Source organism: Leucoraja erinacea, unplaced genomic scaffold, assembly GCF_028641065.1.
Source record: "Leucoraja erinacea ecotype New England unplaced genomic scaffold, Leri_hhj_1 Leri_122S, whole genome shotgun sequence".
Classification (NCBI taxonomy): Eukaryota; Metazoa; Chordata; class Chondrichthyes; order Rajiformes; family Rajidae; genus Leucoraja; species Leucoraja erinaceus.
This window is the reverse complement of record NW_026575484.1, coordinates 6550-32500: the sequence shown is the minus strand read 5'-3', so window position 1 is coordinate 32500 and position 25951 is coordinate 6550. Positions and strand designations below refer to the sequence as shown.

Below are 25951 nucleotides of genomic sequence, written 5' to 3'. Positions count from 1 at the left end.
AGGAGTTTGTGCGGAGGCTGAAATGCGAGAGGGACTGCGCCTCTCGACGGGTTCGCTGCCGCAGGTAACGTTGCATGCCCTGCCCTGATCTGCAGCCACTAACACGGAGCTTGCCCCTGTCCGTGGCAAAGTGTTCGCCAGTGGTGGCTCAGAGTAACACACATGGCCAGACCAGGAAGCTGCAGACGTCTGGCCCGTGGCCTCTGCAGTGCCGAAGGTCTTTGGTACAAGATTCATATCCACGCGCCTGTCTAAAAGCCTCTTAAACACCACTATCGTATCTGCCTCCACCCCTGGCAGCGCGTTCCAGGCACCCACCACAACTCTATAAAAAAACATTCACCCTCTCACCTCAAAGCTGTGACATTTCTACCGTGGGATAAAAAGGTTCTGTCTCTACCTTATCTATGCCGCTCATAATTTTATTTTTAGGGATACAGCGCGGAAACAGGCCCTTCGGCACACTGAGTCAGCGCCGACCAGCGATATGGTTTTCATAGCAAAAGGATTTGAGTATGGGAGCAAGGAGGTTCTACTGCAGTTGTACAGGGTTTTGGTGAGACCACACCTGGAGTATTGCGTACAGTTTTGGTCTCCAAATCTGAAGAAGGACATTATTGCCATAGAGGGAGTGCAGAGAAGGTTCACCAGACTGATTCCTGGGATGTCAGGACTGTCTTATGAAGAAAGACTGGATAGACTTGGTTTATACTCTCTAGAATTTAGGAGATTGAGAGGGGATCTTATAAAAACTTACAAAATTCTTAAGGGGTTGGACAGGCTAGATGCAGGAAGATTGTTCCCAATGTTGGGGAATTCCAGGACAAGGGGTCACAGCTTAAGGATAAGGGGGAAATCCTTTAAAACCGAGATGAGAAGAACTTTTTTCACACAAAGAGTGGTGAATCTCTGGAACTCTCTGCCACAGAGGGTAGTTTAGGCCAGTTCATTGGCTATATTTAAGAGGGAGTTAGATGTGGCCCTTGTGGCTAAGGGGATCAGGGGGTATGGAGAGAAGGCAGGTACGGGATACTGAGTTGGATGATCAGCCACGATCATATTGAATGGCGGTGCAGGCTCGAAGGGCCGAATGGCCTACTCCTGCACCTAATTTCTATGTTTCTATGTCACGGTGAGGACGTACAGGCCAGCACCCGTAGTTGGGATCGAACCCGGGTCTCTGGCGCTGTGAGGCAGCAACTCTACCAGTGTGCCACAAGGGTCTTGCCGTTCCCTCCAACGTCCCAGCGACGTGCCCGTGTGGGTTTGTGGGTTGATCAGCCCGCTGTGGATTGCTGCCTGGTGTGTATGGGATAGATGAGGAAATGGGATAAGATGGAACTAGTGTGAACGGGTGATCGATGGTCAGCGTGGTCATGGTGGGCCGAATGGCCTGTTTCCATGCTGTGTCTGTGTAAAGGTGGGGCACGGGAGGGATTACAGTTCAGACAGACTCTACACTCCACACCGTTCCTTTGCAGGATGTCGGTAGGATCCACGGACGGAGGCTGAGATGCGAGAGGGACCGAACCTCCTGACGACGTCGCTGCCGCAGGTAACGTTGCACGCGTTCCCCCTGCGCCGCTGCAGCCACTAACACGGAGCTTGCCCCTGTCCGTGGCAAAGTGTTCGCCAGTGGTGGCTCAGAGTAACACACATGGCCAGACCAGGAAGCTGCAGACGTCTGGCCCGTGGCCTCTGCAGTGCCGAAGGTCTTTGGTACAAGATTCATATCCACGCACCCGTCTAAAAGCCTCTTAAACACCACTATCGTATCTGCCTCCACCACCACCCCTGGCAGCGCGTTCCAGGCACCCACCACAACTCTATATTAAAAACCATTCACCCTCTCACCTCAAAGCTGTGACATTTCTACCGTGGGATAAAAAGGTTCTGTCTCTACCTTATCTATGCCGCTCATAATTTTATTTTTAGAGATACAGCGCGGAAACAGGCCCTTCGGCACACCGAGTCCACCCCGACCAGCGATCCCCGCACACTATCACTATCCTACACACACTAGGGACAATTTACACTTTATTCCACAAGCCTGTACGTCTGGAGTGCAGGAGGAAGCCAAAGAGCTCGGAGAAAACCCACGCGGTCAAGGGAAGAACGTGCAAACTCCGTACAGACAGCACCCTTGGTCAGGGTCAAACCCGGGTCTCTGGCGCTGTAAGGCAGCAGGAACTCCACCGCAATAATTCTATACCGTTCAATCATGTTTCCCCTCAACCTCCCAACGTTCCAGAGAAACAATCCACGTTTGCCCACCCCCCTTTTAGCTAATATATCCCCTAATCCAGGCAACGCTCCTCTGCACCCTCTCCAAAGCCTCGCCGTCCTTCCTGTAATGGGGCCACCAGAACTGCGCACCGTACTCTGAATGTGTTCAAGATAACTATATATCGAGAAGGAAGCAATTGAGGGTGAGATGGAAGGACATGTTGAACCAGATGTGGTTGCATTTGGTAGATGGGTGGTGGTGTGGGGTGGGGGAACCATCTTATACAAGAATGCTGCCGGGGTTACAGGGAGAGGGTTGGATAGACTTGGGATTGTTTTCTCTCAAACACCAGAGGTTGCGAGGAGAAGAGTATACAATTATAGAGTCGTGGATATGGTAGACAGTCAGAACCTTTTTTCCCCAGGTGGGAAAATTCAAATACCAGAGAGCATTATTTTAAGGTGAGAGGAGCAGATTTTAAAGGGGGAAATATCCACGTTGTATCTCTCTCTGTAAAGGCTAGCTGTATCCTACACACACTAGGGACAATTTACATTTACACCAAGCCAATTAACCTACAAACCTGTACGTCTTTGGAGTGCGGGAGGTCACGGTGAGGACGTACAGGCAAGCACCCGTAGTCGGGATCGAACCCGGGTCTCTGGCGCTGTGAGGCAGCAACTCTACCAGTGTGCCACAAGGGTCTTGCTGTTCCTTGCAACGTCCCGAAGATGTGCCCGTGTGGGTTTGTGGGTTGATCAGCCCGCTGTGGATTGCTGCCTGGTGTGTACGGGATAGATGAGGAAATGGGGTAAGATAGAACTAGTGTGAACGGGTGATCGATGGTCAACATGGTCATGGTGGGCCGAATGGCCTGTTTCCATGCTGTGTCTGTGTAAAGGTGGGGCACGGGAGGGATTACAGTTCAGACAGACTCTACACTCCACACCGTTCCTTTGCAGGATGTCGGTAGGATCCACGGGCAGAGGCTGAGATGCGAGAGGGACCGAACCTCCTGACGACGTCGCTGCCGCAGGTAACGTTGCACGCGTTCCCCCTGCGCCGCTGCAGCCACTAACACGGAGCTTGCCCCTGTCCGTGGCAAAGTGTTCGCCAGTGGTGGCTCAGAGTAACACACACGGCCAGACCAGGAAGCTGCAGACGTCTGGCCCGTGGCCTCTGCAGTGCCGAAGGTCTTTGGCACAAGATTCATATCCACGCGCCCGTCTAAAAGCCTCTTAAACTCCACTATCGTATCTGCCTCCACCACCACCCCTGGCAGCGCGTTCCAGGCACCCACCACAACTCCATTTAAAAACTTTCACCCTCTCATCTTAAAGCTGTATCCTCTAGTCTTTGACATTTCTACTCTGGGGAAAAGGGTTTTGACTCCCTGTCGATGCTGCTCTAATTTTTTGTTTTAGAGAAACAGGCCCTTCGGCCTGCCGAGTCCTCGCCGGCCAGGATCTCCGCACATTAGCTCTATCCTACACGCACTAGGGACAAATTACAGTTATACCCAGCCAATTAACCTACAAAGCTGCAGGTCTTTGGAGTGTGGGAGGAAACCGGGGATCTCAGAGAAAACCCATGCAGGTCAGGGGGAGAACGTACAAACTCCGTACAGACAGCACCTGTAGTCGGGATCGAACCCGGGTCTCTGGCGCGGTGAGGCAGCAGCTCTACCTGCTGTGCAGCCAAGTGTTTCATATTCCTCCCAAAGCTGTTCCCGTGCAGGTTTGTATGTTACTCTGCCCTCTGCGGATTGTTCCCTGGTGGGTGAGATAGAACTAGTGTCAACGGGTGAATGATGGATAGCCAGCATGGACTTAGTGGGCCAAATGGCCTGTTTCCACCCTGTATCTTAAACTAATACCCGCTGTAACGGGTTGCGCAGCGGGCTCGCGGTGGCGCAGCGGTAGAGTCGCTGCCTTACAGCGGATGCAGACCCGGGACCGATCCCGACTGCGGGTGCTGTCTGTACGGAGTTTGTACGTTCTCCCCGTGACCTGCGTGGGTTTTCTCTGAGATCTTCGGTTTCCTCCCACACTCCAAAGACGTGCAGGTTTGTAGATTAATTGGTTTGGTAAATGCAAAGATTGTCTCTAGTGTGTGTAGGATATAGTGTTAGTGTGTGTAGGATAGTGTTAGTGTGTGTAGGATAGTGTTAGTGTGTGTAGGATAGTGTTAGTGTGTGTAGGATAGTGTTAGTGTGTGTAGGATAGTGTTAGTGTGTGTAGGATAGTGTTAGTGTGTGTAGGATAGTGTTGGTGTGTGTAGGATAGTGTTAGTGTGTGTAGGATAGTGTTGGTGTGTGTAGGATAGTGTTGGTGTGTGTAGGATAGTGTTAGTGTGTGTAGGATAGTGTTAGTGTGTGTAGGATAGTGTTAGTGTGTGTGTGTAGGATAGTGTTAGTGTGTGTAGGATAGTGTTAGTGTGTGTAGGATAGTGTTGTTAGTGTGTGTAGGATAGTGTCAGTGTGTGTAGGATAGTGTTAGTGTGTGTAGGATAGTGTCAGTGTGTGTAGGATAGTGTTGGTGTGTGTAGGTTAGTGTGTGTAGGTTAGTGTGTGTAGGATAGTGTTAGTGTGCGGGGATCGCTGGTCGGCGCGGACCCGGTGGTTTCCGCGCTGTGTCTCTAAACTAAGTAACAGTGAGCGGTGCTGTTCTGGAGACACTGCATCATTTCCAAAGCCGAATGCCGTATTGGTCACAGCTCGGGGTGAAAGAGAGGTGGGATTATGGGTGGGCTCTGCATTTCGAGGGTGATGACAGGAAGGGGTTCCGTTTCTATGTTGCTGGTTTAACATCTTGCTGCTGCCAGACTCTACACTCCACACCCTTCCTTTGCAGGATGTCGGTGCACTCCGCGGACGGAGGCTGAGATGTGAGGGGTCGCGCCTCTCGACGACATCGCTGCCGCAGGTAACGTTGCACGCGTCCCCCCTGCGCCGCTGTAGCCACTCACACGGAGCTTGCCCCTGTCCGTGGCAAAGTGTTCGCCAGTTGTGGCTCAGAGTAACATTCACGGCCAGACCAGGAAGCTGCAGACGTCTGGCCCGTGGCCTCTGCAGTGCCGAAGGTCTTTGGCACAAGATTCATATCCACGCGCCCGTCTAAAAGCCTCTTGGCGAAACGAGCGGGGAGTCTTTAGCGCCAGTCTTCACGGCAGTCGACGACGAACAATGTGGCAAGAAATCCAAAAGAGTCGAGAGGGGAGGGGGGTGGGCAGAAGTGAGTGCAGTCACTACTACTGAGGAGAGGGTGCTCGGGCAGCTGAAGGTGGGTGGATACATCACCTGGACCAAAGAAGGACTCAGAACGCTGCAGTAACTCAGTGGGTCAGGCAGCATCTCTGGAGAAAAGCAATAGGTGACGTTTCGGGTCGAGACCTGAACTAGATGGACTACAGCCCAGGGTTCTGAAAGAGGTAGCTGTTAATTGTGGAGGCATTAGTAGCTGTCCGACTGTGTGTGTGTGGAATTCACACGTTCTCCCTGAGGCCGCCTGCGTTTCTTCCGGGCGCTCCGGTTTCCTCCCAAGGTGGTTGGGATAATCGGCCGTTGTGAATTGGGTGTGGGTGAGTGGTAGACTCGAGGGTGGGGAGTGGAGGGGAGAGTTGATGGGAGCGTGCGATGATCAGAATGGTTCAGCCATGATCACATTGAATGGCGGTGCTGGCTCAAAGGGCCGACTCCTGCACCTATTGTCCATTGTCAATTATTACCACGCGAAAAAATACTCTACATGTTTACAATCGAGCCGCCCACACTGTAAAGATCCAGATGAAAGAAAATAATGTTTACTGCAGGATAGAGTCCGATTAAAGATAGACAGAGGGTCATCGATGAGGTAGAAGGTCGGGCAGGACCGCCCTGTGATTGGTGATGCGATGGTTCTGTTGTCGGACGACAGCTGAGTTTTAATTCAGTGTGCTGTCCCGTACATCGAGGTACAGTGAAGAGCCTTTGTTGCCGGCTCATCAATCAGCGGGAAGACAATACATGATTACAATCGGGTAGAATGGGATAATGCATGATTGGTATAAATGGGTGGCGGTCGGCACGGACTCGTTGGGCCGAAGGGCCTCTGTTTTGGAGATGTTTTCCTTCCTCCCCCCCGTCCCCACCCGGCAGGGGTAGATGGGACAGGGTGGGACAGCTTGCTGTGTGCCAGAGATCTGAACTCCACACCGTTCTTTTGCAGGAGGTCGACGGAGGCTGAGATGCGAGAGGGCCTGCGCTTCTCGACGACGTCGCTGCCGCAGGTAACGTTGCACGCGTGCCCCCTGCGCCGCTGCAGCCACTCACACGGAGCTTGCCCCTGTCCGTGGCAAAGTGTTCGCCAGTTGTGGCTCAGAGTAACATTCACGGCCAGACCAGGAAGCTGCAGACGTCTGGCCCGTGGCCTCTGCAGTGCCGAAGGTCTTTGGCACAAGATTCATATCCACGCGCCCGTCTAAAAGCCTCTTGGCGAAACAAGCCAGTCTTTAGCGCCAGTCTTTACGGCAGTCGACACGAACAATGTGGCAAGGAATTCAAAAGAGTTGAGGGGGGTGGGGGTGGGCAGACGTGAGTGCAGTCACTATTACTGAGGAGAGGGTGCTCGGGCAGCTGAAAGATCTGAAGGTGGATACATCACCTGGACCATAGAAGGACTCAGAACGCTGCAGTAACTCAGTGGGTCAGGCAGCATCTCTGGAGAAAAGCAATAGGTGACGTTTCGGGTCCAGACCTGAACTAGATGGACAACAGCCCAGGGTTCTGAAAGAGGTAGCTGTTAATTGTGGAGGCATTAGTAGCTGTCCGACTGTGTGTGTGTGGAATTCACACGTTCTCCCTGGTACCGAGGTACAGTGAAAAGCTTTTGTTGCGGGCTCATCAATCAGCGGGAAGACAATACATGATTACAATCGGGTAGAATGGGATAATGCATGATTGGTATAAATGGGTGATGGTCGGCACGGACTCGTTGGGCCGAAGGGCCTCTGTTTTGGAGATGTTTTCCTTCCTCCCCCCCCCACCCGGCAGGGGTAGATGGGACAGGGTGGGAGAGCTTGCTGTGTGCCAGAGACCTGAACTCCACACTGTTCCTTTGCAGGAGGTCGGTGCGCGAGGAGGCTGAGATGCGAGAGGGCCTGCGTTTCTCGACGACGTCGCTGCCGCAGGTAACGTTGCACGCGTCCCCCCAGCGCCGCTGCAGCCACTCACACGGAGCTTGCCCCTGTCCGTGGCAAAGTGTTCGCCAGTTGTGGCTCAGAGTAACATTCACGGCCATACCAGGAAGCTGCAGACGTCTGGCCCGTGGCCTCTGCAGTGCCGAAGGTCTTTGGCACAAGATTCATATCCACGCGCCAGTCTAAAAGCCTCTTAATCTCCACCATCGTATCTGCCTCCACCACCACCCCTGGCAGCGTGTTCCAGGCACCCACCACTGTTCCGTTCCCTATGACAGAGGGGAACGCTGGGACATGGCGCTGGAGAAGTAGTAATGGGGAACAAAGAGACGGCGGGCGGACTGAATAGGTTTTTAGCGCCAGTTTTCACAGTGGAGGACACCAGCAACGTGGCAGAAATTCGAGAGGGTCCGGGAGGGGAGAAGTGAGTGCAGTCACTGTTGCTGACGGGAAGGTCCTCGGACGACAGACACAAATTGCCGGAGAAACTCAGCGGGTCAGGCAGCGTCTCTGGAGATAAGGAATAGGCGATGTTTTTGGGGTCAGAACCCCTCTACAGACTGAAAGATCAATGTGTTTAAGAGGGAACTGTAGATGCTGGAAAAATCGAAAGTAGACAAAAATGCTGGAGAAACTCAGCGGCTGAGGCAGCATCTATGGAGCGAAGGAATGGGTGACGTTTCGGGTCGAGACCCTTCTTCAGACCGATGAAAGATCAATGTGATGAGTTTTAATCTGCAATTTAAGAGGGAGGCGGTGAAATTGGATGCGTCTGTATTGCAAAGGGGACTACAGAGGCGTGGGGGAGGGAAGTCGGGGGGGGGGGGGGGGGGGGGGGGAGATGTGAGGGGGAGAAGCTTTGAGCTGATCACCGTGGTTAATCGTGGTAAATAGCGTCTGTTTAGCGGCCATGGGGTTTGGAGGGGTGGACAAATGCTGGAGTAACTCAGCGGGTCAGGCAGCATCAGCAGAGGCGGGTTGTCCACCGCGGACTTCAGCCACCGGCATCTGCGGCGCAGCAGTAGAGTTGCTGCCTCACTCCCGGCTGCCGGTGCTTTCTGTACGGAGTTTGCACGTTCTCCCCTTGGGTTTTCTCCCGAGATCTTCGGTTTCCTCCCACGCTCCAAAGATGTGCAGGTTTGTAGGCTAATTGGCTTGGTGTATGTGTAAGATGTTCCCTAGTACGTGTAGGATAGTGTTCGTGTGCGGGGATCGCTGGTCGGCACGGACCCGGTGGGCCGAAGGGCCTGTTTCCGCGCTGTATCCCTCAACCTGAACTAATGAGAGCTCTGGGTTTCCTCCCACTTCCCAAAAACTACAGGTCCTACACAACTGTGCTTTACCTTGTGTTACAGACACAAAATGCTGCAGTAACTCAGCGGGACAGGCAGAGAGAAGGAACGGGTGATGTTTCGGGTCGAGACCCTTCAAATTTCGCAGGGCAGCAAGGATATCGAGAGGACCCACCGTTGTGTATCTACAATCATCCCGTACGGGTGCAGCCATTATGGCCCAGGGAGGCGACTGGTACATAGAACATGAGAGGAATGGATCGGGTAGATGCAACGGAGTCTCAATGCAATACAACCGGGTTTATTCATCACTTGCATATAAAGTGCAAGTGAAGTGAATTTGCCAGCAGCGGTACAATGAAAAAGAACACACAAAAACACAAGCAAAATTGAACACAAATATCCACCACAGCATTCATCACTGGCGGAAGGCACAAAATTTGGCCAGTCCTCCGTTTTCCCCCGTGATCTCCACCCAGAGTTGGGGAATCGAGGACATGGGTTCAAGGTGAAAGGGAAAGGATTTAATAGGAATCGGACGGGTGACTTTTTCACAAAGGGTGGTGGTGGGTGTATGGAACGAGCTGCCGGAAGAGGTAGTTGAGGCTGGGACTATCTCATCGTTTAAGAAGCAGTTGAGACAAGTACATGGATAGGACAGGTTTGGAGGGATATGGACCAAGCAGGCAATTACTGCAGCATTTTGAGTCTATTCCTAGTAAATTTCCAGCTATAGGCTGTGGGCCGAGCATTAAAAATGTGTCTAGAAATATCACGTCGCAGAACTACATGAAATTTTCCACAGATTTAGATGAAATATAATTGAGAAGGATGTCATAACTCGTCAGTGCCAAAAGTTGCACATTAATTAATTCAACTAATTAGAAAATGAGATCGGGAGAGTAAGCGCCATTTAGTGCTATTTCCGTGTTGCCGTCCATTTAAACTATATTATTATACCTATATATATATATATCTTGTAAATATGGCTGTAATCATATATAATTAAGTATTATAATATATAAAAATAATATGAATATAATTGTGAGTGGTTTTTTTAATGACACTGTGGCAGAGGTTGTGCTCCTGAACCAGCCTAATTAATGGGTGAGGGCAGTTCTTGTTAGTTCCTCCCTTTACTGAACCCCACTGACACGCCATAGTGGGACTGGGGCAGTTCCAGGCTGGGGGGACAGTCCTGCAAGGCAGCTTCCAGCTTCCAAATTTAATGAGAGGTCCCAGGGTTTAAGGGCCCATGAACCTGCCTAATTAAAGGGTCAGGACCGATCCTCTGGGTTCTCCCGTTTACTGAACCCCACTGTCTGCCATAGTGGGGAGACTGGAGGTAAAGGCCATAGTGGGACTGGGGCAATGCCAAGCTGGGTGACAGACCTGTAAGAGTCTTGTCTTATTTCTGATGTAAATGTTACATCCTGACCAGGAATCGAATGCTCTGATCTTTACTCGCTGAGTATTCAAGCTACAATGAGCCTGTATTTATGTTATGTTTTATGCATCCTACACACGGGACTGATCAATGTTTTAACCAACCTTGTCTTTGCACCGACCCAAGTGACCAAACTCCCAGTTGCCAGCTTTGTTTGAGCTATCTACTAGCAGGTCCCATGCCGCAACAAGTGTAAATGTTTGCCTTGCAGCTTAAAACGTGAGTGGCCCGAGTTAGCTTCCCCTGGAGGGACAAATACCAGGTCTCCAATCCCTCTGCTGCTAAATCTTGCAGAGCAGTAGTACCACAAGTTGGTAACCTAGTTAAAGTCTAAAGCCCTCTAACTCCCATCCAAACCACAGCACCAACCAATGGTTTAAACCAGCCTTGCCTTAGCAACTAAAACTTTGCACAAGTCCACCCATAGATATGTCAACCAGATGCTACCATCCTGGAAATTATTTCATTCCGCGCGGCACTTCATTAGTCACTCGTTTTTCTTCCAAGACAGCAAGGGATTGGAATACTCTACCAGCCAGCATTAGAGATTTCCAAAACATCAACACATACAAAGACGCATCTCCAAAAGCCATCTCCATCTCGACTAGCACGTCCACACCATCATGGTGCTGAGTGATGCTCGTACCTAGAGTGTTTCAGCGTACAACGACCAGATCCCTAACCCCCAGTTTGTACAACGAAAGTTGCATTGACGCAAGCCCCTAACCCAAAGTCACCAGCCTGCTTGGTGTGGAGGAAGGAACTGCAGACCATATAACAATTACTGCCTGTAACAATACTGATCATATATTAATGATCTGGATGAGGGAATTGAAGGCAATATCTCCAAGTTTGCGGATGACACTAAGCTGGGGGGCAGTGTTAGCTGTGAGGAGGATGCTAGGAGACTGCAAGGTGACTTGGATAGGCTGGGTGAGTGGGCAGATGTTTGGCAAATGCAGTATAATGTGGATAAATGTGAGGTTATCCATTTTGGTGGCAAAAATGGGAAAGCAGACTATTATCTAAATGGTGGCCGATTGGGAAAGGGGGAGATGCAGTGAGACCTGGGTGTCATGGTACACCAGTCATTGAAGGTAGGCATGCAGGTGCAGCAGGCAGTAAAGAAAGCGAATGGTATGTTGGCTTTTATAGCAAAAGGATTTGAGTATAGGAGCAGGGAGGTTCTACTGCAGTTGTACAGGGTCTTGGTGAGACCACACCTGGAGTATTGCGTACAGTTTTCGTCTCCAAATCTGAGGAAGGACATTATTGCCATAGAGGGAGTGCAGAGACGGTTCACCAGACTGATTCCTGAGATGTCAGGACTGTCTTATGAAGAAAGACTGGATAGACTTGGTTTATACTCTCTAGAATTTAGAAGATTGAGAGGGGATCTTATAGAAACTTACAAAATTCTTAAGGGGTTGGACAGGCTAGATGCAGGAAGATTGTTCCCGATGTTGGGGAAGTCCAGGACAAGGGGTCACAGCTTAAGGATAAGGGGGAAATGCTTTAAAACTGAGATGAGGAGAACTTTTTTCACACAGAGTGGTGAATCTCTGGAACTCTCTGCCACAGAGGGTAGTTGAGGCCACAGTTCATTGGCTATATTTAAGAGGGAGTTAGATGTGGCTAAGGGGATCAGGGGGTATGGAGAGAAGGCAGGTACGGGATACTGAGTTGGATGATCAGCCATGATCATATTGAATGGCGGTGCAGGCTCGAAGGGCCGAATGGCCTACTCCTGCACCTAATTTCTATGTTTCTATACAGTTTATTTTATAGCTAAGGAATCTTGGAGTCTACTAGTACTTGTGGAGAACAATGTATGCGATGACAAGTTATCAGATCGGGCCCAAACCTTCACAAACTAAAAATACACCTGGAAGTCAGGGAAGGCAAGTTGCAAAACTAACTTCAACACAACTGCCTTAAACTGCACTCAACTGCATTGAGCTTGACTCAAGTGCACCATACTAAAATCAACTGCACTAAACCCAACTCAACTGCACTTAAACCATTGCAACTCAACTGCAGTACACTCAACTTCAATAAACAAATCAACTAAATTGCAACCAATTCAACTGTATTAAACTCAACTGCACGAATCTCAAGGCTACTCAACTGCACTAAACTCAACTGCACTAAAAACTCAACATGAACTCAACTCAACTTCTTTACTCAAATCAACTCCACTAAACTCAACCCAATTGCATTCAACACAACTGCGCTAAGCTCAACTCAGCTGCATGAACGTAACTACATAAATCCAACTCAACTCAATTGGACTTAACTCAACTGCACTAAACTCAGCTAAATTCAACTCAACTGACCTAAGCTCAACTCATCACAACAACATCAGCCGTGTTGATCCCTGGGATTCCCGCTTCATTCACTGCCTTTTCCCTCCTTGTAAAGCCAACCGTGAGGGAATTCTGCTCCTCTCACTGACAGGATGCAAGACTAACATCAACACAACTGCCTTAAACTACACTCAACTGCATCGGGCCTCCATAAAGGAGAAGTGGAGCCTCAATAGGATCGACAATGGGTGGGAATGGGATGGGGACTGAATATTGTGCCTTCCCTCATAATGGGAACCATTGTAGAGAGATGTTTTTTATGTTTAAATCTCTTTATTATTGTTATGTCTGTTTTTTTCTTTATGTGCTGCATTGGCAACAAGCATTTCACTACACCTATGGTGTATGTGACCTATAAATAACCTTTGAACCTTTCAACTCAACAGCATTAACATCAACTCAACAGCACTAAACTCAAGACGACTGCACGAAACACAACTGCACCAACCTACTTAACTCAACTGCATGAACTCAATTGTATTATATTCAACTCAATTAGACCAACCTCAACTCATCTCAACTGCACGACTCATCTAAATCCAACTTAACTGCACTGAACTCAATTCGACAACATCGGCCGTGTTGATTCCAGCTTCATTCATTACCTTTTCCCTCCTTGTAAAGCCAACTGTGAGGGATTTCTGCTCCTATCATTGACGGGGTCACCACCGGCATGTTGTCGACATGGAACATTAACCCTGGTCCTTTAGCCTTCTGCGGTATTCTAACATTGACTGTCACCTGTCCATCATTGTTTTGTGGATTAAATGAAGAACATATTAAACTACATTATATTTACCAGAGCCTCTGTTCTTATTGTATCCACTTGACCCTCCTGTTGGAGAAACAGACTGGCGTGAGTAATATTTGATGACAAATTCAGAAATAAGCACTAAATCAGTCGCATACAGTTTATTTTGTAGCTAAGGAATCTTGGAGTCTACCAATACCTGTGGAGAAAAAAGTATGCGATGACAAGTTATAGGATCGTGCCCAAACCATCACAACCTAAAAATACACCCTGAAGTCAGGGAAGGCATGCTGCAAGCTTACAGCAATTAGGTTAGGGTGTATTTTGTTCAGTTATGTTCACCCCAAACCAAGAAGTATATGGTGGTTTTAGAAAGAGCACAGAAGATATTGACCATTATTATCGCAGAGTGATGGGTACGATCTACAGGTTAGAAAACATATCTAAACCAATCTAAACCGAAATTCACTAAACTAAATAAACATCAACTCAACTGCACTCATCTCAACGCAACTCAACACTATTCACCACAACTCAACTGCAGTAAACACAATTCAACTCACCTGCACTTAACTCAAGTCAGATGCGCCATACGCAATGCAGCTTCACTAAACACATCTCCTCAACTGCACGAACATTTACAAAACTACTCTTAACCCAACTCAACTGCACCAAATCAACTGCACTAAATTCAACTCAGAGAAGCTGCACTGACATCAACACAACTGCACTCAACTCCGCTTCACTATACTAAACTAAAGTCAAATGCATTATATTCAACTGATCTACATTAAACTCAACAGTACCTACTCAACGCGAATGCAATAAACTCCACTCCACTCAACTCATCTCAACCCAGCTGCATTTACCTCAACACAACTGTACTGAACTCAAGTATAACGTTAACCGCTATCACCTCAACCGCACTTACCTCAACTGCACTGCACTCAACGGCACTCAACTCAACAACTCAACTACATCAACAGCACTAAACTCACCACAAGTGGAATAAACCCAACTGCACTAAACTCAACACAAATCAACTGCACAAAACTTAACTCCACTCCACTCAACTGCATTTACCTGAACACAACTTATCTGCATTCAACTCAACCCAACTGCATTAAAAGCAACTCAACTGCACTTAATTCGACTGCACTTAATTCAACGCATCTGCACTAAACTCAACTCTACAACTGCACTAAACTACACCGAACTCAACTGCACTAAGCTAAACTTAACTCACCTTAACTACATTCAACTAAACTAACGATAACTGCACTAAACCGAACTAAACTGCACTAAACCCAGCTCAACTGCACAAAAACCAATTCAACTGCTCGAAACTCAAGACGACTGCATGAAACTCAACTGCACTAACCTACTCAACTCAGCTGCATGAACTCAACTGTATTATATTCAACTCAATTAGACCAACCTCAACTCATCTCAACTGGTCGAATCACTAAGTTCAACTTAACTGCACTGAACTCAATTCAACAACATCCATCATGTTGATCTCTGGGATTCCTGCTTCATTCACTACCTTTTCCCTCCTTGTAAAGCCAACCGTGAGGGAATTCTGCTCCTCTCACTGACGGGGTCACCACCGGCAGGTCGTCGACATGGAACATTAACCCTGGTCCTTTAGTCTTCTGCGGTATTCTAACATTGACTGTCACCTGTCCATCATTGTTTTGTGGATTAAGTGAAGAATATATTAAACAATAATATATTTACCGTAGCCTCCGTTATCGTATCCACTTGACCCTCCTGTGGGAGAAACAGACTGCCGTGAGTAATATTTGATGACAAATTCAGAAATAAACGTTAAAGAAGTCGTATACAGTTTATTTTGTAGCTAAGGAAGCTTGGAGTCTACCAGTACCTTTAGAGAAAAATGTATGCGATGACATGTTATCGGATCGGGCCCAAACCTTCACAAACTAAAAATACACCTAGGAAGCCAGGGAAGGCAGGTTGCAAAACTAACATCAGCACAACTGCCTTAAACTGCACTCAACTGCATTGAGCTTGACTCAAGTGCACCATACTAAAATCAACTGCACTAAACCCAACTCAACTGCACTTAAACTATTGCAACTCAACTGCAGTACACTCAACTTCAATAAACAAATCAACTAAATTGCAACTAATTCAACTGTATTAAACACAACTGCACGAATCCCAAGGCTACTCAACTGCACTAAATTCAACTCAACTGCACTAAAAACTCAACTCAACTCTCTTTACTCAAATCAACCCCACTAAACTCAACCAACCTCAACCCAATTGCATTCAACACAACTGCGCTAAGCTCAACTCAGCTGCATGAACGTAACTACATAAATCCAACTGAACTCAATTGGACTTAACTCAACTGTACTAAACTCAGCTAAATTCAACTCAACTGGCCTAAGCTCAACTCATCACAACAACATCAGCCGTGTTGATCCCTGGGGTTCCCACTTCATTCACTACCTTTTCCCGCCTTGTAAAGCCAACCGTGGGGGAATTCTGCTCCTCTCACTGACGGGGTCACCACTGGCAGGTTGTCGACATGGAACACGAACCCAGTTCCTTTAGCCTCTGTGGTGTTCTAACATTGACTGTCACCTGTCCATCAGTGCTTTGTGGATTAAGTGAAGAATGTACTAAACCACATTATATTTACCGTAGCCTCCGTTATCGTATCCACTTGACCCTCCTGTGGGAGAAACAGACTGGCGTGAGTAATATTTGATAATTAATTCAGAAATAAACTTTAAAGAAGTTGTATACAGTTTATTTTGTAGCTAAGGAATCTTGGAGTCTATCAGTACCCGTGGAGAAAAATGTATGCGATGACAAGTTATCGCATCGGGCCCAAACCTTCACAACCTAAAAATACACCTGGAAGTCAGGGAAGGCAGGTAGCAAAACTAACATCAACACTTCAACACAACTGCCTTAAACTACACTCAACTGCATTGGCCCTCCTTAAAGGCGACTGCAGAGGCCTCAACAGGCCCGATTATGGATGGACATGGGATGGGGACTGGACATTGTGCCTTCCCTCACAATGGGGAGATGTTTTTTTATGTTTAAGTCTCGTTATTATTGTTATATCTGTATTTTTGTTTTGATATGCTGCATTGGCAACAAGCATTTAACTACACCTATGGTGTATGTGACCTATAAATAACCTTTGAACCTTTCAACTCAACAGCATTAACATCAACTCAACAGCACTAAACTCAACTGCAGTGAACTCCAGCAATAAACTCATCACAACTGCATTTAACTACGTTCCACTCAATCACATTACACAACCGCATTCTACTCCATCGCAGTGACTGAACTCCACAACTGCATTCAACGCAACCCAATTACACCGAACTCAACTCAACTGCACTAAGCTAAACTTCTCACCTTAACTACATTCAACTAAACTAATGACATCTGCACTAAACCGAACTAAACTGCACTAAACCCAGCTCAACTGCACGAAAACCAACTCAACTGCTCGAAACTCAAGACGACTGCACGAAACTCAACTGCATGAACTCAACTGTATTATATTCAACTCAATTAGACCAACCTCAACTCATCTCAACTGCACGATTCATCTAAATTCAACGTAACTTCACTGAACCCAACTCAACACCATCAGCCGTGTTGATCCCTGGGATTCCTGCTTCATTCACTACCTTTTCCCTCCTTGTAAAGCCAACCGTGATGGAATTCAGCTCCTCTCACTGACGGGGTCACCACCGGCATGTTGTCAACATGGAACATTAACCTTGGTCCTTTAGCCTTCTGCGGTATTCTAAAATTGACTGTCACCTGTCCATCATTGTTTTGTGGATTAAGTGAAGAATATATTAAACTACATTATATTTACCGTAGCCTCTGTTCTTATTGTATCCACTTGATCCTCCTGTTGGAGAAACAGACTGGCGTGAGTAATATTTGATGACAAATTCAGAAATAAGCATTAAATCAGTCGCATACAGTTTACTTTGTAGCTAAGGAATCTTGGAGTCTACCAGTACCTGTGGAGAAAAAAGTATGCGATGACATGTTATCGTATCGGGCCCAAACCTGCACAACCTAAAAATACACCAGGAAGACAGCGAAGGCAGGTTGCAAAACTAACATCAACACTTCAACACAACTGCATTAGACTACAGTCAACTGCATTGGGCTTGACTCAAGTGCACCATACTAAACTCAACTGCACTAAACCCAACTCAACTGCACTTAAACCATTGCAACTCAACTGCAGTACACTCAACTGCAATAAACAAATCAACTAAATTGCAACTAATTCAACTGTATTAAACTCAACTGCACGAATCCCAAGGCTACTCAACTGCACTAAACTCAACGTAACTGCACTAAAAACTCAACATGAACTCAACTCAACTCTCTTTACTCAAATCAACTCCACTAAACTCAACCAACCTCAACCCAATTGCATTCAACACAACTGCGCTAAGCTCAACTCAGCTGCATGAACGTAACTACATAAATCCAACTCAACTCAATTGGACTTAACTCAACTGTACTAAACTCAGCTAAATTCAACTCAACTGGCCTAAGCTCAACTCATCACAACAACATCAGCCGTGTTGATCCCTGGGATTCCTGCTTCATTCACTGCCTTTTCCCTCCTTGTAAAGCCAACCGTGAGGGAATTCTGCTCCTCTCACTGACGGGGTCACCACCGGCAGGTTGTCGACATGGAACATTAACCCTGGTCCTTTAGCCTTCTACGGTATTCTAACATTGACTGTCACCTGTCCATCATTGTTTTGTGGATTAAGTGAAGAATATATTAAACTACATTATATTTATCATAGCCTCTGTTCTTATTGTATCCACTTGATCCTCCTGTTGGAGAAACAGACTGGCGTGTAATATTTGATGACAAATTCAGAAATAAGCATTAAATCAGTCGCAAACAGTTTATTTTGTAGCTAAGGAATCTTGGAGTCTACCAATACCTGTGGAGAAAAAAGTATGCAATGACAAGTTATCGGATCGTACCCAAACCATCACAACCTAAAAATACACCCTGATGTCAGGGAGGGCAGGATGCAAGCTTACAGAAATTAGGTTAGGGTGTATTTTGTTCAGTTATGTTCATCCCAAACCAAGAAGTATATGGTGGTTTTAGAAAGAGCACAGAAGATATTGACCAGTATTATCCCAGAGTGATGGGTACGATCTACAGGTTAGAAAACATATCTAAACCAATCTAAACCGAAATTCACTAAACTAAATAAAAAACAAGTGAACTGCACTCATCTCAACGCAACTCAACAATATTCACCACAACTCAACTGCAGTAAACACAATTCAACTCACCTGCACTTAACTCAACTCAGATGCACCATTTATGTTTACATCTCTTTATTATTGTTATGTCTGTATTTTTTAAATTTATATATGTGCTGCTTTGGCAACAAGCATTTCACTACACCTATGGTGTATATGACCAATAAATAACCTTTGAACCTTTCAACTCAACACCATTAACATCAACTCAACAGCACTAAACTCAACTGCAGTGAACTCCAGCAATAAACTCATCACAACTGCACTCAACTCCGTTCCACTCAATCACATTACACAACCGCGTTCCACTCAACCGCAGTGACTGAACTCCACAACTGCACTCAATGCTACCCAATTACACTGAACTCAACTCAACTGCACCAAGCTAAACTTAACTCTCCTTAACTACATTCAACTAAATTAACGACAACTGCACTAAACCGAACTAAACTGCACTAAACCCTGCTCAACTGCACGAAAAACAACTCAACTGCTCGAAACTCAAGACGACTGCACGAAACTCAACTCAACTGCATGAACTCAACTGTATTATATTCAACTCAATTAGACTAACCTCAACTCATCTCAACTGCACGACTCATCTAAATTCACTAAACTAAATTAAAATCAATTCAGCTGCACTCATCTCAACGCAACTCAACACAATTCACCACAACTCAACTGCTGTAAACTCAAATCAACTCACCTGCACATAACTCAACTCAGATGCACCACACGCAACGCAGCTGCATCTCCTCAACTGCACGGACATCAATAAAACAGGCAACAGACTACCAGTGGTACAGAGGTAGACTTGGAGGAGTACACATCCACTGTGCTCTCCTACATCAACTGCTGTGTGGAGACTGTCACAGTGGACAAGCAAATAAAGATGTTCCCAAACCGGAAACCCTGGATGAACCAGGAGGTTCAGGATCTGCTAAGGGCACGCAATAATGCCTTTAAATCCAGGGACACTTCTGCCTACAGTGCGGCCAGGTCGAACCTGAACAAAGGCATAAAAAAGGCCAAAGACATCCACAGGCAAAGGGTAGAAGACCACTTCAATACCGCGGACACCAGAAGTATGTGGCAGGGTGTCAGGGACATCACTGACTACAAGAGCAGCCCCGCCTGCCCCCACCGTGATATCACACTGGCCAACGAACTAAACACCTTCTTTGCCCGCTTCGAAACTGGCAACACCACCAGGAGTGGAATAACCCCGACCATGGCGGAGGGACAGGCCTTAGTGTTAATCAGGAGGTACAGTGCGCTCTGCGTAGGATCAATCCACGCAAGGCTGCAGGCCCGGATGGACTACAGGGAAGGGTACTAAAGGATTGTGTTGTACAGCTGGCGGAGGTATTCACGAGAATCTTTAATCTGTCTCTATCTCTGGCAACGGTCCCCAAGTGCCTGAAAACAGCCACCATAGTGCCGGTGCCGAAAAAGTCCTAAGTCACCAACCTGAACGACTACCTCCCGGTTGCCCTAACTCCAATTCCAATGAAGTGCTTCGAAAGGCTGGTCCTCTCCCACATCAAATCCAGCATCCCTGCCTCACTGGACTCTCATCAATTTGCAAACAGGGCAAATAGATCAACAGAGGATGCCATCTCTCTGGCTCTTCACCCTGTCCTGACTCACCTGGACGGACAGGGCACGTATGTGAGGATGCTCTTCATTGACTATAGCTCTGCATTCAATACGGTCATCCCCACCAATCTCACCACCAAACTCCACCAGCTACGCCTCAGCTCGCCGATATGCGATTGGATCCTGAACTTTCTGACGGAGCAACCGCAGGCAGTGAGACTGGGCCCGCACCTGTCCTCCACTATCACCCTGAGCACCGGCACACCACAGGGCTGTGTACTAAGCCCCATGCTCTACTCCCTCTTCACTCACGACTGTGTTCCCGCATTCGACACCAACACCATCGTGAAGTTTGCAGACGACACAACAGTGATTGGGCTGATCACCAACGATGCGGAAACAAAATACAGAGCGGAGGTACCGAACCTGGCGGACTGGTGCGCACGTAACAACTTGTCACTAAACACCTCCAAGACCAAGGAGCTGATTATTGACTTCAGGAGATCCCATAATGGAGAATACGCCCCAATCTCCATTTACGGGGAAAGTGTGGAGAGAGTGTCCAGCTTTAAGGTTCTGGGCACTCACCTTTCAGAGGACCTCACATGGTCCACCAACACCGCTGCGCTGGTCAAGAAGGCACAGCAACGACTGTTCTTCCTGAGGACATTAAAAAAGACTGGTCTGCCCCAACAGCTGCTGACAACGTTCTACCGCTGCACCACAGAGAGCATATTAACGTATGGCATCTCTGTGTGGTATCTTAGCTGCATGGAGGCGTAGAGGAAAGCCCTTCAGCGCGTCGTCCACAGAGCGCAGAGGATCATTGGGACACAGCTACCAGCCTTGGAGGGCATCTACCACACGGTGCCTCAGGAAGGCCGTCAGCATCCATAAGGACTCATCACACCCTTGTAACGGACTGTTCGAACTACTTCCCTCCGGCAGATGTTACAAGGCCTTCTACGCCCGAACCTCACGACTCAGAAACAGCTTTATTCAAAGAGCTATAGCGGCTCTGAACCGGCCCTGCTGAGTGCCCCCCCCCCCCCCCCACCCCCCCACCCACCCCCCCCTGGACAGTCTCCCTCGGATGGTCACGTCACTCAGCTGCTTATTTATTTATTTTACTTTCCTTGTACATCGGTGGAGCTGCATACTAAATCTCGTTGCACTGACAATAAAAGATATTATTATTATACAATTCCGCTGCAACAAACATAACTCAACATAATTTAACTCAACCGAACTGCTCTAAACTCAACTCAACTGCACTCAAATGCACCGAACTCAACTGCGCTGAACTCATCCTAACTACACTAAACTCAACTCAACAGCATTAACGTCACCTCAACAGCATTAGCGTCACCTCAACAGCATTAGCGTCACCTCAACAGCATTAGCGTCACCTCAACAGCATTAGCGTCACCTCAACAGCATTAGCGTCACCTCAACAGCATTAGCGTCACCTCAACAGCATTAGCGTCACCTCAACAGCATTAACGTCACCTCAACAGTCACCTCAACAGCATTAACGTCACCTCAACAGCATTAGCGTCACCTCAACAGCATTAGCGTCACCTCAACAGCATTAGCGTCACCTCAACAGCATTAGCGTCACCTCAACAGCATTAACGTCACCTCAACAGCATTAACGTCACCTCAACAGCATTAACGTCACCTCAACAGCATTCAACAGCATTAGCGTCACCTCAACAGCATTAGCGTCACCTCAACAGCATTAACGTCACCTCAACAGCATTAACGTCACCTCAACAGCATTAGCGTCACCTCAACAGCATTAGCGTCACCTCAACAGCATTAGCGTCACCTCAACAGCATTAGCGTCACCTCAACAGCATTAACGTCACCTCAACAGCATTAACGTCACCTCAACAGCTTTAACGTCACCTCAACAGCTTTAACGTCACCTCAACAGCTTTAACGTCACCTCAACAGCTTTAACGTCACCTCAACAGCTTTAACGTCACCTCAACAGCATTAACGTCACCTCAACAGCATGAACATCAGCTCAACACCACTAAACTCTACTGTAGGAAACTCCAGCGATAAACTCATCACAACTGCACTCAACTCCTTTCCACTCAATCGCATTCCACACAACCGCATCCCACTCAACTGCTGTAACTCAACTCGTCAACTACACTCAACGCAACCCAATTACACTGAACTCAACTCAACTGCACTAAGCTAAACTTAACTCAACTTCACTAGACTCAACTAAACTAACGGCAACTGCACGAAACCCAACTCAACTGCACACAATACAACTCAACTCCATTGCATGAAATCAACTGCACTTTATTCAACTCAATTGTACTAAACTCATCTCAAATACATTAAACTGATCTAAAGTCAACTCAACTGTGCTGAACTGAACTCAACAACATCTGTCATGTAGATCCCTGGGATTCCTGCTTCAATCAGTACCCCTTCCCTCCTTGAAAAGCAAACCGTGAGGGTATTCTGCTCCTCACTGATGGGGTCTGCACTGGCAGGTCGTCGACATGAAATATTAACTCTGGTCCTGTAGCCTTCAGCGTTATTCCAACATTGGCTGTCACCTGTCCATCAGTGTTTAGTGGATTAAGTAAAGAATGTATTAAACTACAATAAATTTACCATAGCCTCCATTCTTATAGTATCCATTTGGCCATCCTGTGGGAGAAACAGACTAGCGTGAATAATATTTGATGACATTAATTCAGAAATGGACATTTTAACTCAGTCGTATACAATTTATTTTGTAGCTAGGGAATCTTGGAGTCTACCAGTACCTGTGGAGAAAGAAAGATTTTGATGACAACAATACACACAGAAGTCAGGAAAGGCAGGATGCAAGCTTACAGCAATTTGGTTAGGGTGTATTGTGTTCAGTTATGTTCACCCCAATCCAAGAAGCATATGGTGGTTTTAGAAAGAGTGCGGAAGAGATTGACCAGGATTATTCCCAGAGTAGTGTGTACGAGCTACAGGTTAGTAAACTTAACTAAACAATTCTAAACTGAAATTCAATAAATTAAATTAATATCAAATCAACTGCACTAATCTCAACGCAACTCAACACAATTCACCTCAACTGCGGAAAACACAAATAAACTCACCTGCACTTAACTCAACTCAGCTGCAGCAAATGCAATGCACCTTAACTAAACTCAACTCCTCAACTGCACGAACAAAACTAAACTTAACCCAACTGAACTCAGCTGCACTAAACCAACTGCACTAAACACAACTCAACAGCACTAAACTCAATCACACTAAACTCAACTCCGCAAATGGGCTCACCGCCGCTCCAATAACTAAGCTAAACTAAACTCAACTGCATTATATTCATCTGATCTACATTAAACTCAACAGAACTACGCTAATGGAAAACCCAACTTCACTAAACTCAACACAAAACAACAGTACGAAACTCAACTGAAATTAACTCAACTGCATTTACCTCAACACAACTGTACATAACTCAAATCAACTTATCTACATTTAACCCAACCGCACTAACCTCAACCGCACTAACCTCAACTCAACACATCTGCACTAAACTCAACTCAGCACAGCTGCACTCAACTCCGCTCCACTTAACTCAACTAAACTCAACACAGCTGTACTCCTCCGCTCCACTCAACTCAATCGCACCAAGCCCAACTCAACCGCATGAAACTTAACACAACTGCATGAAACTTAACACAACTGCACTGAACTCGTCTAAATTCAACTCAACTGCACTGAACTCAATGCAACAACATCCATTGTGTTGATCCCTGGGATTCCTCCGTCGTTCACTACCATTTCCCTCCTTGAAAAGCAAACCGTGAGGGAATTCTGTTCCTCTCACTGACGGGGTCTGCACTGGCAGGTCGGCGGCATGAAACATGAACTCTGGGCCTTTAGTCTTCAGCGTTATTCCAACATTGACTGTCACCTGTCCATCAGTGTTTTGCGGATTATGAAGAATATATTAAACTACAATAAATTTACTGTAACATCCGTTCTTATCGTATCCACTTGACCATCCTGTGGGGGAAACTGACTAGCCTGAGTAATATTGCATGACCTTAATTCAGAAATGGACATTTGAACCCAACACAACTCAACTCCACAAACCTACTCAACTGCATTAACTCAACGCCATTATATTCAACTCAATTGGACTAAACTCAACTCATCTCAAATGCATTCAACTCATCTAAATTCAACTCAACTGCACTGAACTCAACTCAACAACATCTGTCATGTTGATCCTTGGGATTCCTGCTACATTCACTACCATTTCCCTCGGTGAAAAGCAAACCGTACGTGAATTCTGCTCCATTCGCTGACGGTGTCTGCACTGGCAGGTCATCGACATGAAATATTGACTCTGGTCCTTTAGCCTTCAGCGTTATTCCAAAATTGGCTGTCACCTGTCCATCAGTGTTTTGTGGATGCAGTAAAGAATATATTAAACTACAATAAATTTACCATAGCCTTCGTTCTTATCAGATCCACTTGACCCTCCTGTGGGGGAAACAGACAAGCGTGAATAATATTGCATGACAAGAATTCAGAAATTGACATTTTAACTCAGTCGTATACAGTTTATTTCATAGCTAAGGAATCTTGGAGTCTACCAGTAGCTGTGGGGAAAGAAAGATTTTGATGACAATTGATTGGATCATGCCCAAATCTTCACAACTTAAAAATACACCCCAAAGTCAGGGAAGGCGGGATGTAACCTTACAGCAATTTGGTTTGGGTGTATTGTGTTCAGTTATGTTCAACCTAACCTAAACTCAACTCAACTGCCCTAAACTCAACTCATCACAACAACATCAGCCGTGTTGATCCCTGGGATTCCTGCTTCATTCACTGCCTTTTCCCTCCTTGTAAAGCCAACCGTGAGGGAATTCTGCTCCTCTCACTGACGGGGTCACCACCCGCAGGTTGTCGACATGGAACATTAACCCTGGTCCTTTAGCCTTCTGCGGTATTCTAACATTCACTGTCACCTGTCCATCATTGCTTTGTGGATTAAGTGAAGAATATATTAAACTATAATATAATTACCGTAGCCTCCTTTCTTATCGTATCCACTTGACCCTCCTGTGGGAGAAACAGACTGGCGTGAGTAATATTTGATGACGAATTCAGACAAAAACATTAACTCAGTGGTATACAGTTTATTTTGTAGCTAAGGAATCTTGGAGTCTACCAGTACTGGTGGAGAAAAACGTATGCGATGACAAGTTATCGGATCGGGCCCAAACCTTCACAACCTAAATATACACCCCGAGGTCAGGGAAGGCAGGGTGCAAACTTACAGCAATTTTAGGTTAGGGTGTATTTTGTTCAGTTATGTTCACCCCAAACCAAGATGGATATGGTGGTTTTAGAAAGAGTGCAGAAGATGTTGACCATTATTATCCAGAGTGAGGGTTACGATCTACTGGTTAGTAAAGTTATCTAAACCAATCTAACATGAAATTCACTAAACTAAATTAAAATCAACTCAACAGCTCACATCTCAACGTAGCTCAACACAATTCATCACAACTCAACTGCAGTAAACACAAATCAATTCACCTGCACTTAACTCAACTCAACTGCACCAACATCAACAAAACTACACTTAACCCAACTCCTCAACTGCACTAAACACAACTCAGAGAAAATGCACTAACATCACCACAACTGCACTCAACTCCACTCAACAGCATCAAACTGAACTTGTGCACCCTACTAAAATAAATTGCACTAACCCCAACA

General features: G+C 46.6%; 2 long non-coding RNA genes across 6 annotated transcripts in view; one reads left to right on the top strand and one right to left on the bottom strand.

Annotated features, from left to right (window-relative positions):
* Nucleotides 1–9741, top strand: part of LOC129715534 (uncharacterized) — a 12033-nt gene extending 2292 nt beyond the window's left edge. Inside the window, exons 2-8 of one of the 4 annotated variants that reach the window (XR_008726514.1) lie at nucleotides 3–64; nucleotides 1482–1555; nucleotides 3190–3263; nucleotides 5080–5151; nucleotides 6433–6493; nucleotides 7327–7393; nucleotides 8758–9741. This is a non-coding gene — a long non-coding RNA (uncharacterized LOC129715534). Of the gene's footprint in view, nucleotides 1–2; nucleotides 65–1481; nucleotides 1556–3189; nucleotides 3264–5079; nucleotides 5152–6432; nucleotides 6494–7326; nucleotides 7394–8723 lie in introns of all 4 variants that reach the window. The other 3 variants (XR_008726515.1, XR_008726513.1, XR_008726516.1) reach the window with 3 other exon arrangements.
* Nucleotides 9742–12692: 2951 nt separating this feature from the next.
* Nucleotides 12693–25488, bottom strand: LOC129715536 (uncharacterized). 2 transcript variants are annotated; one of them, XR_008726518.1, is made up of 4 exons: nucleotides 24668–25488; nucleotides 15933–15965; nucleotides 14999–15031; nucleotides 12693–13342 (listed from the first exon to the last, which is right to left on the bottom strand). It is a non-coding gene; the product is annotated as an uncharacterized LOC129715536 (long non-coding RNA). The 2 variants fall into 2 exon arrangements; XR_008726517.1 differs by lacking the exon at nucleotides 24668–25488 and adding an exon at nucleotides 17142–17197.
* Between the last annotated feature and the right edge of the window lie 463 nt (nucleotides 25489–25951).